This window comes from Uranotaenia lowii, chromosome 3, assembly GCF_029784155.1.
Source record: "Uranotaenia lowii strain MFRU-FL chromosome 3, ASM2978415v1, whole genome shotgun sequence".
Taxonomy (NCBI): Eukaryota; Metazoa; Arthropoda; class Insecta; order Diptera; family Culicidae; genus Uranotaenia; species Uranotaenia lowii.
In genome coordinates, this window is record NC_073693.1 from 3,088,794 (window position 1) to 3,105,630 (window position 16,837).

Sequence of the window (16,837 nt, forward strand, 5' to 3'; positions counted from 1 at the left end):
TTGACAAGAATGACAAAATAGACAAGGTTGACAAAAATGACGGAATAGTTCAAATCGATAAAATTGACTAGAAAAAAAATTGACAAAATCGAAAAAAATTACAAAATAGACAAAATTCAAAAAAATAGAAAAAACTGACAAAATTGACAAGATTGCCAAATTTGAATAAAAATGTCAATATGTCAAAAGTTTGACAAAATTGACAGAACGGACAAGATTGACAAAATTCACAAGATTGAAAAAATTAAACAAAAATGACAAAAATAACAAAATCGACAACATTCGCAAAATTTACAGTATTGACATATATGACAAAACTGACAAATCAGACAAAATTGACAAGTATGATAGAATTGACAAAACTAAAAAAATTAAAAAGATTGACAAAAATGACCAAATTGACAGAACGGATAAAATTGTCAAAATCGACGAAGGTGACTAGATTGAAAAAATTGTTAAACTTGACAAATTAACAGAAATGACAAAATTGTTTTTTTTTTTATAATTCTTTATTTGAAACGGCTCATACAATTAAGTTTCAAGGAGCCAAACTCGCTTTTTTGTTTTTACAATCTTTTTCTTGGCTTTGCACTTTTTTTAGAAGAAAAAAGAAGATAGAAAGGGAAAAATGAAAATAAAATAGAATTATAGACGAAGATCGATAGCTTTTAGAAAAGAGTAGATTTCAAACATGTAGTCCAAATCTAGCACAGCTAGTACATCTCTCACTGGAACGTTAGGTGGTTTTCCTCGGGCCCGAAGGGAGTCTATTAAATTCGTTCTGGCGACAAGGTGGACCTCGCACGACCAAACAATATGCTCAATGTCATGGTAACCTTTGCCGCAACCACACAAATTGCTGCCAGCAATGTCAAAACGATAGAGTACCGCGTCTAAGGAATAATGATTGGACATGAGACGGGAAAATATACAAATAAAATCCCGACTCAGGTCCAATCTATTAAACCAGGGTTTAAGGCTTACCCTTGGGATAATCGAGTGGAGCCACCGACCCAAATCATCCTCGTCCCATTTGCGCTGCCAGTTGACAAGAGAGTTTCTTCGAACCAAAAAGTAAAATTCGTTGAAGACGATTTCACGTAGATACGTGTCGCCTTCCATCGCCCCCACCTTTGCCAGAGAGTCAGCCTTTTCATTACCCTGTATCGAGCAATGAGAGGGAACCCAAACAAAGGTGATGGTAAAGCGACGTTTTGATAAAGCACTCAAATTATTCCGTATCTTCTCGAGGAAGTATGGCGAGTGCTTTCCCGGTTTTATCGAATGGATTGCTTCAACAGAGCTCAGACTATCCGTTACAATATAGTAGTGTCCAACTGTCCGGGAAGCGACACTGTCCAAAGCGCAGTGAATAGCTGCCAACTCCGCTACATATACAGAGCATGGTGACTGGAGACTGTGAGAGGTGCTAAATATTTCGTTGAACACCCCAAAACCTGTTGTTTCGTCTATAAGTGATCCATCGGTAAAGTACATTTTATCAGCATCGACGTGTCTATATTTAGCTTCGAAAATTCTTGGAATCAGAAGAGGACGATGCGAGACCGGGATTCCATGAATTTCCTGCTGCATAGACAAATCAAACTGGACAGAAGAATTGTCGTAGTCTGGGCTACAAACACGAGTTGGGCAGTACGAAGAAGGGTTAACCTGCATTGACATGAAGATATGGTAAATAGACATAAATCTAGTTTGAATATTTTGCTCAAGTAGCCTTTCAAAATTATCAATTACCAATGGGTTCATGACCTCACACCTGATGAGGAACCGGAGTGATAATAAATTGAATCGATCTTTCAGTGGTAGTATGCCTGCTAAAACTTCAAGGCTCATGTTATGAGTTGAAGGCATGCAACCCAAAGCGATACGGAGACAACGGTATTGAATACGCTCGAGTTTAATGAGATGAGTTGCGGCGGCCGATTGGAAACAGAAGCTGCCATACTCCATCACTGAAAGAATAGTTGTTCGATATAGCTTAATTAAATCTTCAGGGTGAGCTCCCCACCAGGTGCCGGTAATTGAGCGGAGAAAATTAACTCTTTGCTGGCATTTTCCTTTCAGATACTCAATGTGAGCTTTCCAAGTGCACTTGGAATCAAACCAAACCCCAAGATACTTAAAACACCTCGATTGAGTGATCGTTCTGCCTAGGAGCTGAAGCTGAGGCTGAGCAGGTCTACGCTTTCTAGAGAAAACAACCATCTCCGTTTTCTGTGGAGAAAACTCAATCCCAAGCCCCAAAGACCAGGTTGACAATCTGTCTAAAGTATCTTGTAAAGGCCCGAGCAGATGAGACTCTGTAGCTCCTGTAACAGATACTACACCATCATCTGCAAGTTGTCTTAGAGTGCAGCCTTCAGAGAGACAACTGTCGATATCGCTTACGTAGAAGTTATACAATAGTGGACTCAAACATGAACCTTGCGGGAGACCCATATAAGAGATCCTTCTAATTGTAAGATCTCCGTGAGCAAAGTTCAAATGTTTCTCACAAAGCAAGCTGTATAAGATGTTGTTCAAAAGAGGAGGTAGACCCCGGGAGTGCAACTTGTCTGACAAAACCTCTATTGAGACTGCATCAAAAGCTCCTTTTATGTCAAGAAACACTGATGCCATTTGCTCACGTTTTGCATACGCCATTTGTATCTCTGAAGACAGCAAAGCAAGACAATCGTTCGTCCCTTTGCCCCTGCGAAACCCAAATTGAGTATCCGAAAGGAGACCATTTGTTTCCATCCATTTATCCAATCGGAACAAAATCATTTTCTCCATCAATTTCCGAATGCAAGACAACATCGCTATTGGACGGTACGAATTGAAATCAGACGCAGGTTTTCCAGGCTTTTGGATAGCAATAACTCTCACTTGTCTCCAATCTTCGGGAACAATGTTAAACTCCAAGAATTGATTGAATAAATTTAACAAGCGAAATTTTGCGGCATCAGGAAGGTTTTTCAACAAGTTAAATTTTATTTTATCAACTCCTGGAGATGAATTGTTACAAGAAAGGAGAGCAAGTGAGAATTCTACCATCGAAAAGCCGTAATCCAGATCGCATCTATTCGGAGGCACACTTCGGATGATTTTTTGCACAGGTGTGGAATCTGGACAGATTTTCCGCGCGAAGTTAAAAATCCATTTATGCGAATGTTCTTCACTTTCGTTCGTGGAAGAACGATTACGCATGCTACGTGCCACATTCCACAAAGTGCTTAAGGATGTTTCCCGCGATAAACCTCCCACAAAATTACGCCAATGCGCGCGTTTTTTCCCCTTGATCAGGTTTTTGAATTGTTTCTCAAGAGAAAAATACGTGTTGAAGTTATCCAGGGTTCCGTGTTTCCGAAAAACTTTAAAAGCGTTCGATTTGTCTTTGTAAAGTTTGGAACACTGACTGTCCCACCATGGATTGGGAGGCCTTCGACGAACAGATGAATCTGGGATGGGTTTCGTTTGAGATTTTACAGCACTATCATAAATCATTCGAGCAAGAAAGCTGTATTCCTCTAAAGGAGGTAAAACATCCACAGAACGAATGGCTGAAACGACTGCGTCCGAGTACTTTTTCCAGTCGATGTGTCTTGTGAGGTCATATGCCATATTTGTTGAATTTGAAGTATTGACCCCATTGGTGATTGTAATTTTGATAGGCAAGTGGTCACTACCATTGGGATCAGGGATTACCTTCCACTGGCAATCCAATGATAGTGAACTTGAACAGAGTGAGAGGTCAATTGCACTTTGTCTTGCAGGAGGTTTAGGTACTCGTGTTTTTTCACCCGTGTTCAAAACTGTTAAATTGAAACTGTCACAAATGCCATAAATAAGATTAGAACGTCTATCGTCAATTTGTTCTCCCCAGACAGTTCCATGCGAATTGAAGTCACCCAGGATCAACCTTGGCTCAGGAAGCACTGAGCACAGGTCCTCTAGGTGATTTCGATCCACTGCAACTCTATGAGGCCAGTACAAACTGACAACGCATAAGTCCTTACCTCTTATAGTTGTATGACATGCAACAGCTTCAATTCCACCTGTCGAAGGAAGGTGGATTCTATAAAATGAGTGGCGCTTATTGATCCCTAAAAGCACCCCTCCATAAGAATCGTCACGGTCCAGGCGGATAATATTAAAATCGTGGAAAGAGATATCGTTTTGAGAAGAAAGCCAAGTTTCGGACAAAGCAAAAATATCACAATTAGTTTCATGCAGAAGAAATTTGAACGGATCCAGTTTAGGGATTAGACTACGGCAATTCCACTGTAATACAGTGATATCTCCGACCTCTCGGCGTAAATTAGCCATCAAGAGAGATAAACGCTGAAAGAAGGGGCCAAGTTTGCATCAATTGCTTCAAAAATGTCTTCACCACAGGCAGCATTGAAGTCACAATGCCCCTGATCGATTCCGATACATTGAAAGAAGAAAAAATTCCATTTAAGATATCAGACAACTTGAACAGTCCCGATTGAGCAGTTGGGTCTGATAAAACTACATTTGATTTTGGAGCTTTAGAAGTTTCCGGTACTTCAGGTTTGTTTTGGGATGCAAACTTCATGGAAAATCCAGGAGGGACAACATTTTCTTTTGCAGAAGTTATCGGTTTTTGTCTTACGTCAATTTGGGAGCTAAATGTAGGAACTTTCTTTGGAATTTTAGGGGTCTTGGGAGCAGGTTTTGTTCGTTTTCTGGAGTTAGCAACAAATAGAATTGGGTGATCTTGATCAGTTGAGTCAGTGTCGTCAGTGTCAACTGGCAGCACTGAAAAAATGTTGGTGGACTGAGATTGGATCGGAGGCGCCGCGCCCTTTAACATGGCGGCAAAAGAACGTTTTGATCGTTCTTTTAAAGAGCGCTTTTGACTGTCCCAGCGACTCTTAAATGCCTCACACAAGGAGATATCATGGGGTGAGCCCCCGCAATAGACACATTTCTGTTCTATTGCTGAGCACGCTCCTTCCCCATGAGTCTCCCCACAGTTGGAACAACGCGTCTTGTTGCAGCAGTGTGACGCAGTGTGTCCCAATTTTATGCAATTTTTACATTGCATCGGTCGAGGCACAAAGAGCCGCACAGGCAGCCTTAAAATTCCGTCAATCAAGACGTAATTAGGGAGGGCGGTACCCGCAAAGGTAACACGAAATGAGTCTGAAGGTGAGTACACTTTGTTTCCATTCACGACGGTGGCAGTACTGAGTTGACGGCATTCCAAGATTTCGACCGAAGCCGAATCAAGGCTCTTAAACTTACCAACGCCGTTGGATTTCACGTAATCAGCTTTCAGACTCATTTCCGTGATTACACCCTCGATCTCTACGTCTCGAGACGGAATGTAAACATGGTATTCTAAATTTATGAAATTGCTGGTAGCAATTTCATTAGCAGCTTTCCGGTTGGCCACTACAACGCGCAATTTATTTGGTCGCACCTTTGTTATACTGGCCACGGAAGTCCACCTCGCCAGATCTTTGGTGATCTGTACCACGTTAAGCTGTTTACCGTTTTTTTTGGGCCGGATAAAAACCACCCAAGGCCCAGTAAAAGTTGAACCATCTGTGTAGGTTCGGAGACGGGTTGCTCTACTCTCAACTGTGGATGATGCAGAATTATCATCCATCCGAGAAAGATTAATACCTGAAGGACCAGCATCAGGCGAATCCTCCAGATGCTCTTCATTCTCTTTGATGACATTGTCATCATCCACAGTTGGTGGGTTTAACCCCCCGCCTTCCCTCATATTTTTGAGCGGGGGCACGAATGCCTTCCGTGTCAAAAATATGAGCGAAGCAGTCAATGTTCAAAAAATAAATAAAGAGAAACAATAGAAACAAGAAACAGTGAAAAAAGAATAAAATAAAGATTACTTGCAAGCACTTCTTAGCGAGTTATTCAGTTTAGTGTCCGGCACCGTCTCCACCACGTAGTCGTCCTTCGTTGATTGAAGATGGCGACGTCTAGCAAAATGCTGGGTCCTCCTTGTATTCCGATTACGGCAATCAGAACCAGAATCCTCGGAACGCCCTCCTCGGTACGCAAACCCGTATGTTCAGAGCGAACAAAGAGCACCCTTTTGATAACGATGGCCTTGGTGGTGTTGATGACAACGGCAGCCAATCTGCTGCTGTTGGCGAGCCGGTGACTACCTCGCACCAGTTTTTGGCTTGTGAGGGACGGCAATTGTTAACCGAACCAGCAGGAAAATCCACGATATGTGACAAAACTGCACTTTATACGTTATAAAAACAACCAATTTTCGATTTTTTTGGAAAAAATTTCACTTGAAAACGGTAGTGAAAAAATGACATCCACACTAGCCGAGCTACTTGGATCGAATTGACAAAATTGTTGTAACTGAAAAAAGAGACAAAATTCGTTAATATTGATAAAATTGAATAAATGACATTACTGACGAAACTATAATAAATTGCCAACTGGGCCATTCTTTAAGTAGTGTGAAGTAGAGCAAATCGATCATGATTTGACGTCCAGTACAGCAAGCGACCAATCTCGGTGCATTTTGGTGCATCAATCTGGAACTGCTGCTCGCTGTTGGAAATGCATTAAATTACCCTATGCCGAAAGCATAGGGGTTGACTCTCACATCGTAATATTTCGATAGTGATTGTAAGTCTCATCCTTCGCCGAACGATAGATTCTCAAGCACAAATTTCTCAGAGAAAGGGAAAATAACACGGGGACGCGGACGATGTATGCACACCATCTCATCTTCTCACGTGCCTTTAGTGCTCAGGATGCTTTTACTAAGCACAAACGACAGGAGAGAATTTCGCCCGTGGAAGCAAATTGAATCCAATAAGACAAATTTTCTCGAGCTTTAAGCTCTTGGGCTAGTTTTTTGTTCCCTTTTCTCTTTTTCTCTTGAGATTCTACGTTGCGCGATCAAAGCTTTTCGTTTGCATTGAGAAACCTGTGCAATTGTTGCGTTGTTGTTGTTGGGGTTGGTGTCTAGCAAAGGCGATGGCGGCTTGAGACTCTATTCAAACTCCCACTTGCTGAAGCCAATAAAAGATAATAAACAAACAGTAGCGCCACCAAATCCTCCATAGTAGAGTTGAAAGCATTTGGGAATTTTTGTTTTGAACATGCGTATAGATCAAAATTAATCATTTTGACCAGGATAACCAAAAACAAAATTGACAAAATCGACAAAATTGACAAAATCGACAAAATTCACAAAGTTCACAATACTGACAAAATTAACAAAACTTACAAAAATGGGCAAGATTAACAAAATTGACCAAATTGACAAAATTGAAAAAATTAACAAAAATGACAAAATTCACAACATTGAAATGAATGACAAAACTGACAAAATAAAAAAAAAAAATCACAAAATTCGCAAAATTGACCAAACTGACAAAATTTACAAGATTGACAAAATGGACAAAATTGACAAAAATGACAAAAATGACAAAATGAAAAAATTGACAAAATTGACAAAACTGACAAAATTAAAAACCCGATCTAATACACTGAACAGTGGATTATAGCCTTTCTTACAGTCTATAAACTATATTTGGATACACATGACACCAAATAATAAATAAATGATTGATTTATAAATTCTGAGTAATGATTAAAATATTTCGAACGTAGTAAATCCTAATTCTGGAATATCTTGTATGATCCCGTTTCTATGACATTATGATCTTATATCTATAAATTAGAAGAGGTCTAAAAATGAAGAGTATAACTTTAATTTTTGTCGATTATGTCGCTTTGGTCATTTTTTCTTTTTCAAAAATAAATAAATGGAAAACTATTTATTTTTGAAAAAGAAAAAGTTGTCAATCTATTCATAGTTGAATAAACTTGGTCGATTGAGTTAATATTCAAATTCAATTACCTGTTTTAGAACGGTCCATAAGTATCTCTTTTTGGCAGTTTAGCTGAAAAATTAGCTGGCCATAAAGAAGAGGACAAGTATCTCTTTACATACATAACTAAAGGCGAAATAAATATTCACACAAACGTCGCTAAAAGCTCGTGGTGTGAAGAGAAAACCGCCTTTGAATATGCAACGTGTTTTTTCCATTAATTTTTTAAATCTCGGTTCGATTTTTCCGTAGGGCGTATGCGCCAAATGCAAACAAATAGAGTTATTAGCTGGGCTAAAAGTACATTCTTAGACCTAGCTTATGGAGCTGTCCATCTTTAAACGCAATTTTCTCGAAACAGCATCCGCCCTTTCCTAATATTGTTACCGATCTGTTCTCATGCTGTAAAGTGGAACTAGAATCTTATTGGAAAAAAGTAATGTGATACTAGGATCAACTCATCTAGTAGTTTCCTGATAAATTTTTAAAGACAAATATATTAAATATTTACGAGTATAAGTTTTTCCAAACTTCAGTTCCACTTGCCGTTGCAAATGCTGGTTTCCTATGAATTAATTCAAATATTATAATGTCATAGAAACGGGATCATACAAGATATTCCAGAATTCAATCATTCAAAAATATTCAATTAGATTACAATCATGTTATATTCTTTATGTGAATATTCTAATTATTTCAATATACTTTTATCTTATAAAAAATTTGAATCTTTATTTCTTAAATTCATTAAGGATTTACTACGTTCGAAATTCTTTAATCATTACTCAGAATTTATAAATCAATCATTTATTTATTATTTTGTGTCGTGTGTATCCAAATATAACTTAAAGACTGTAAGAAAGGCTACAATCCACTGTTAAGTGTATTAAATCGGGTTTTTTTGTTGAAGGTCATTTGATCAGAAAAAAAACCCACGTATTTCTTCCATTTTGTGAAGGTGTTTTACATCTTATGCAAAAACTACGAAAGGAATACAGCTTACAGCAAATTACTTGACATTTTGTTTTAAAATCATGCATTTTTAGTAGTTATAAACAGTGAGCGCAATAAGCGCCTTAGAGTATGCAAGCAGTAATCAATATGCACAAAATTTAGGTAAAGTACAGGAATATTTTAAAAGAAAATATATAATTGTCATGTAAGACACATTACTTCAGAGACATTAACAGTTTTTGATTGAATTGAAATGTCTTGGTACCTCAGATAGCACGAAATATATACAGTAGAACCCCAATTATCCGAGCTACTATTTTCATTCAAAATCCATGTAAAAAATGTGTTTTATCATCGCGATATATTGTTAAAGTATTAAATCTTGAGGGAAAATGTCCTTCATGGGTTAAATTCCTGAAAAAACGGTATTCAATTGACATTTTTGGCAAGTTCAAAATCTAAACTTGCCAGAAACGCCAGGAAACGCCAGGAAAATAGAACCGAGCTATGCAAAACCAGAGCAAAAGGATTGGGTATCAATGTATTGCGTGTAATCCGAGTTTTCACTTATCCGAGATGGTCCCTGTCCCCATTACCTCGGGTAAGCGGGGTTCTACTGTACATCCTTTTGCATACCATCCGGGCGCAAAGCTCGGTAAATTTTAGGATCTTGGGTCAACCTGATGGCTGGGATAAAGCGGGAGCTCAGAAAACTGGAGTTCGGCTGAACGGGGTTCTACTGTTCAACATTTCTCCTGACTTCTGGATAAATGATCTCAATGTACTCTTTTTGGTGTCGCGGGATACGGTAACCCTAATCTTACGCTAACCCCGCTGTTGCATGATCCTCGTTTGACGGTAATATTTTTTTTTTTTTACATAAGTTAAATATCTCAGTTCTTTGTGGTACAATTTTATCAAATATAGCTTAATAGTCTTAATATATCTCATCATTTAGAAAAAAGGGGGGTGGGGAAGTGTGTAAAAACTACAACTGAAAAGTACTGAAAGTCAAGTTTCTCAGCCCCTATGTTTATGTAATAGCACAGAGAACAGAGTTCGAGCTGGAGCTCAACACGTGTGTTTGAATACCAACCTAAGTTTCAAACCAAATGCGTAAGTGGACTAACATACATAAGATGTCGCTACCGGTACACCTATTTTTGTTTTCATTTTTTCGACACGCTTAGAAATTAATACTCATCGCTTATCTCAAAGAAGGCCAGTGCAATGTATGACAGTAACACAAATTTCGGTGTAATAAATTTTAAAACATCATGATTTTAAAAAAAATGCAAATCATATTTCAATCACAATTGAACGCTGTCATATGCCCCATATTGTTCAAACAATTTTGGCGCTGAATTGAAAGTTGAATTCCAAGTGTTATAGTATGTGTTGGGATTTTACTATCAGTTAACAGTTTTCTAGAACAGAAAATGTGAACATAAATGTTATAATTGTAAACTATGGCTCGATATTCTGGTTGATGTTACCTGAGATCGATATATGAGGACTTGTAACTCAGGGTTAGTGATCAGTAGAATTGATTTAATTTATTTATAAACATGAGTTACAAGATACCATCAACCGGAATACCGACCCATAATTAACAATTTATGTTCACATTCTCTGTTATAGAAAACTATTTAATGACAGACATACTTTAAAACTAGGAATTCATCTTTCAATTCAGCGCCAATATTGATTGAATAATATGGGGCATATGCTGGGACATATGACAGCGATTAAAGGATGATTGAAATATGATTTGCATTTTTTTTTAAATCAAGATGTTCTTAAAATTTATCACACAAAAAGTTGTGTTACTCTCATACATTGCAATGGCCTCATTTGAGATACGCTATGAGTATTAATTTCTAAGCGTGTCGAAAAAATGGAAAAATATGTGTACTGGTAGCGACATCTTATGGATGTTAGTCCACTTACGAATTTGGTTTGAAACTTAGGTGGGTATTCTCACACACGATTTCAACAAATTTTTGTTCGGGGCCCGATGTCTGTTCTCTGTGGTAATAGTAATAATAATAATAATATTTAACAAAGACCTTTTAGCCTTGGGAGTATGGTTATGTAATTTTTTTTTTAAATTATTGAAATCCTTGAACACAGGTTAACATTAATCAGGATAAAAAATTCTCAAAAAAATATCAATATAAATCCCAACCAACCAAAAGTCTCGTTATATGGTCAAATACAGCTTAATCAGCATAATCAATATGCTGAAGTTCGTTTTATTCCTATTGTGGACGTTTCGGCTTCTCAGTCAAATTATAATTTAGAAACAGTACATTGACTTAATGTCCTACGTTTCGGCCATGATCTTAGCCATCATCAGGGAAATTCATCCCAAAATTTAAATTCTTATTGAAACTTTGAAGTTCTATTACAGGTTTGAACGGCTTTCCAGATATAAACCGCGACCCTTCGAGATGATAGTCCTATTTGCCGCTGATAGTGTTGGTGATATTATGCTGGTTGTTTCACCAACACTTTTTAGTTTTGGGACAATCAACCTAAAAAACGACCATGTTTGTCGACCGTCTGTCCGTTTTTTGTACCGAGAGTTTTGGAGGTTAATTGTCCCGTCTCATCTGTACACGCTCAGCAAGTGTGCGTAAGAAATGTCAAAAACAACTCTATAGCCAAACACGCTGCCACGACACCACGCCTAGCATAAATTATATAAATTCTTGAGTTAATCTTGATATTTAATTCATGAATTGCTTCAACTGATTTTCAATGTGTGATAAATTCGTGATAAGTAAATACAGTTGGACGAAATTTTTTAAAGTCAAAAAATTTACTCTTTCCAAAAACAATCCTTTGCGAGTTAGCTTTAAGTTGTTCTGCGTTGAAATTTCAATATAAATTATACATTTCAACAATTTTCAAACTACAAAAATGAATTATGGATAATATGCCCTTTTGTGATGCATGTTCACTTGTTCACATTTCATATGCGGATGCGGATGCGGATGCAAGCTTGTGTATGCTGATGATCTGAAGTTGTATATGGTTGTTCGTACTCTGGAAGATTGTAAACGTTTGCAATCTTTACTGGATATTTTTGTTGCTTGGTGTACCCGAAATAGAATGACACTGAGTATTCCCAAATGTACTGTTGTGTCGTTCCATCGAATATTGAGACCTGAAATATTCCAGTATTCAATCGACGGAATAGTTTTACAGCGCAGTGATTGTGTGAAGGACTTAGGAGTTTTATTGGATTCTAAATTGACTTTTAACTTACATCGTGATACGGTCATAGCAAAGGCTAACCGACAATTGGGATTTATTTTCAAGATGTCGAAAGATTTTAACGATCCTCACTGTTTGAAAGCACTGTATTGTTCGCTCGTACGGCCTATTCTGGAAAGTTCAGTTTTGGTTTGGTTGCCTTATCAAGTTTCGTGGAATCTAAGAATGGAACGTGTTCAGAAAAAATTTGTTCATCGAGCACTAAGACGTTTACAATGGAGAGAACCTCAAGAAATGACACCGTATCCTGATCGCTGTCAACTATTGCAACTAGAAACACTATCTCGTCGTCGAAGTTTACAACAGGCTACGTTTGTAGTGAAAATTTTGAATGGTGAAGTTGATTGCCCTGAGCTGCTGTCATCGCTGGACATTCGCGCAAGTCAAAGGACACTACGAAATAACTCTCTCATACAACCGAAATTTCGACGCACTACGTTCGCCTTCTACCAGCCAATAGATTCAATGATAAGAATGTTTACTGCTTCCGAAAGTTTGTTCGAATTTGGCGAGTCCTCCGGAAAATTTACCGAAAAACTGAAAAGATCATCATTGTTGTAATATTTTTAATTTTTGTTGTTTCTGTTTTATTATTCATTAAGACACCACAGTCAGATGAAATTTAAATAAATATACAAATATTCATGAAATGGCGGACATGTCTCAAAGAAGGCTGTTTGAGACCCAATTTGGAACTTTCATACTGAATGGATGCGATTGACAGGTCACTAAAAGGCTGTTTAAGGAACTTCAAGTCGATAGAAGGCTATTTGAGACCGAATTTGTAACTTGCGATTGACATTGTAGAGAATAGATGAAATTAGGTTAAAAAACATACTGATATAAAATTACAAATATCATACTCAACTTAGAATGGTTAGCGACAAACTTAAGATTGGGGTTTGAGTATTAGCGTGTATACTCAGATTTTCCAGAGCGTGCAAAGAGGAGAGTCAGTTGTTCTTCGGCTATTGGAGAATACAGATGTGCTAGATTAAAAATGTTGTGAGCTGCTTAGAAAAGGATGAAACTGGCGGATTCGACAATGGCGCAGTTGAGACTCCCTCCGCCAGGTAAGTAAGATAGTGGAATAAAAGAAAGAGTTTTCACGGAGCACGGTTGAAAAAAAATTGAGGTGGAATGAAAGATTAGAATTGGTGACGCTTTGAGTGTGGTTTTGCAGGCGCAACACTAGTTTGAAAAATGTGGATCTGGTGATAAAAAAAATGCTAAAGATTTTAAAAAAGAAAGGAATTGTTGAAAGATCTGACGCCAGGGCAGAGCGAAAAAGCAAAGGTGAAATTCTGACGCAAGGGCAGAGTTCAACGGAAATGGTAGAGCACTGACGCAAGGGCAGAGCTCTAGAAAAAAAAGAACTCTGACGCATGGGCAGAGCTCCAAATGAAGGGCAGAGCTCTAACATGAAAAAAAGAAACGAACACTGACGCAAGGGCAGAGTTCCAATTTGAGAACAGAGCGCTGACGCAAGGGCAGAGCCTGGAAAGAGAAGGTATAGAACAATTTTGACGCAAGGGCAGAGCTTCATAAAATGAAATTAAAGTATTGAAAATTTAAGACTATGCCAGACTGGGGAAAGTGCGGTGCTTAAAGGAAGTATTAGAATGATTGAATGAATTGTTAAAAAGTAAATGTTGAGAAAAAATAGTTGAGAGGTGAAGTATGCGTGTTTGTGGATGCTCAATGAAGAGTTGATGCAAGTATTAAAACAAATAACTGAAAAGAGCAACAACTTTAGAATTTATTTGAAGTATTTAGAAAAAAAATGACATTTAAGTGAAGTATTTAGCTGGGACTTGTTTTTACCATTTTTAAAACTTACAGAACCTACACTGTAAATTTTTGCCTCGATTTCCAGCAAAAAAAAATTTGCTGTGTAAGTGCTTTGGTAATCAGATCCCGACAAAAATTAATTCATAATTCAAATAATTCGGAATAATCAAATCAAGTTTTAAAAAAATTGAATTCCCCTTTCTGAAAATAAATCTGGGAATTTTATTTCTTGAATATAATGTCGATTAAACGCCCAGAAATAAGAAAATTAAACAGTGCATCAAGGAGTTTAAAAACAAGAGTTATTATACATGTTAGAGATTTTTGGTGCTGGAGTCAGGGATTTTTTTTTAAAATGAGAATTGTTTGCTGTAAAGATTAAAATCAGTAGAGAAATTTGAATATTGCTGACAAGAAATTTATGAAAATTATTACAAAGATTGTTGCAAAAAGAACGTCCTAAAGAATACTTGAATACTCTAAATAAACAATAATTTAAAATTATTTTGAAATGAAAGCTGATTAAGTGCAATTTCAAACAGAAGAGTCAATCTTTAAAAATAGCAAATGAATAGCATCTAAAAAAATAGAATCAAGTTATCTGACTAGGAAAAGGTAGAAAAAATACGCCATGACTGTAATTTAAATGAAAAGGCAATATCGAGGAATATTTGTACAAATGTTGATTTTTTTTTTTTAAATGTTCGAAATGATGTTAAGATAATTCTTAAAGAACGAGTGAGATAAATGGATCAATATGTAAAGAAAGAGCACGGAACAAATCAACAGTTTGGTTAGTCGAGAGTAGAGGAGGAAATGAATGTAGAGAATAGATGAAATTAGGTTAAAAAACATACTGATATAAAATTACAAATATCATACTCAACTTAGAATGGTTAGCGACAAACTTAAGATTGGGGTTTGAGTATTAGCGTGTATACTCAGATTTTCCAGAGCGTGCAAAGAGGAGAGTCAGTTGTTCTTCGGCTATTGGAGAATACAGATGTGCTAGATTAAAAATGTTGTGAGCTGCTTAGAAAAGGATGAAACTGGCGGATTCGACAGACATGTCATCAAAAAGACTATTTGAGGAACTTTTTGTACAGTCCCCCCACAATCACTAGTCACTTAACGTATCTTTTCACCACAAAATGCTTATTAATTCGGGAGTAAGTCGACCAAATATTAAGCTTTGCATGAATTCCAGTCATTAAATGCTTCCTCTTTGAGTTCAAATGTGTTTTAATTTTTAGTTTTGTTAAAAAATAACCTAATTTACCGAAACAATCAGCGTTTTTCGAATCCACAATTGTGGGTCAAAAATTGTAGCCCGTAACAATTATTAGTCAAATTACTCACATTTATAAGTCACATAGAAGTCCATGGCAACACCAGAATATCAACATGGAAATCATCACGTTTCTGAAAAACATTCAGGGGCATTCTTTGATAGTATAAATTCAAGAGGCATTTGTTTTGCTTTTCCAGCTAAAAAGTGACCCATGATTGTGTGAAATTTCGTAGATTTTGTAACAATTATGGGTCAATTTTATTTTGCAAATCATTTTGAAATTTCGCGTTTTGTTCGCTCAGTTTCATTTGGATAATGTTAACACGTCATTTTTGCTTATATGAGACCTATTCATTTTGTTGGAATTTTTCAAATACCCGCATAAGGGGCTTAACGGTATAAGACCTTATAACATTGGAAATTTTTGCGATAGCTCAACAGATAATTATTAACGTATAATAAAAACTATTCAAACAGCAATTTTACTGTTACCAAGTGCACACATAATATTTATAAGGCATTTTGATGATATCATCGATAAACTAAAAATAGTAGTATGAAAAAATTTATTTCAGTTCAGTAGATATCACTATCAGCACTTCAAATGACAGTGACTAACAACTGTGTGTGACCCATGATTGTGGGAGGACTGTAACTTTAAGTCCATAGAAGGCTATTTGAGGCCCTATATGTTACTTTAATTCGAGAAAATTCGGTACCAATTCCCTTCAGAACCTTGTTCAGCGAAATTCGATCTTTGGAGGCACGAGTTTAAGTAGATATGGGGATTTTGGTTGCTTGGGATGTCTGTTATTTATTTATCGAAGATCTGATAAAATTAGATTTTTATATCATTTTTTATGTTGTTATAAAAATTCTTAATTCAAATCTATACGAATAATGAGGATAATGAATCCCTGGGGATACTCGATTCCTTCGCTATATCTCGAAATAACAATGCTGTTAATAACAAAGTCTAAAACTAGCAAATTGCGCCTTTAAGTATGCAATGACTCTAAGTTATCATCATCATCTTCAAAATTATGGTTTTGATGCCAATTAACACAGAAGGCTTAAAACATCAATAGGTAACAGTTTTTTTGGACTAAATTGAATTTTGTAACGTTTTCTTTCTAAAACAAATCTACTCAAAAGATGGACAATGTTGCTGCATACATTTAGGGGCAAAAATTATAAACATTTCTCAATATTTTTCGGCCTCAAAAACAAATGAAATTTTACCATCATGCAATTTCCTAGGTCCTTCCACCGTTCCACCGTTATTTTCTTTTTTTATTTTCATTGAAACTTAACCATTTGATAGGGTTTTTAGCCAATTGTTCTATACAGGCTTTCTCATAGATAATGTCCGTTTTTTTAACATCCAAAAATTATCATATAATGACCATAAAAATAACTCTAAAACTATGTATACTTTAACAAAGGAAAAAAAGTTAAACTTTCATATAAAACAATTCATTTGCTTCTTAATGCTATCATCTTATAAGTATAGGTGTTTGTTTGTGAGTCTTTGAATAAACAAATATTTTAAAACTTCATTTTAAATAATTTTAAAAATCTCCAACTACAAACCAAATTTAGCCTATTTGAAACTCATTTATAGGCTTTCAAACGTATAAAACAGTTTTCAGATATT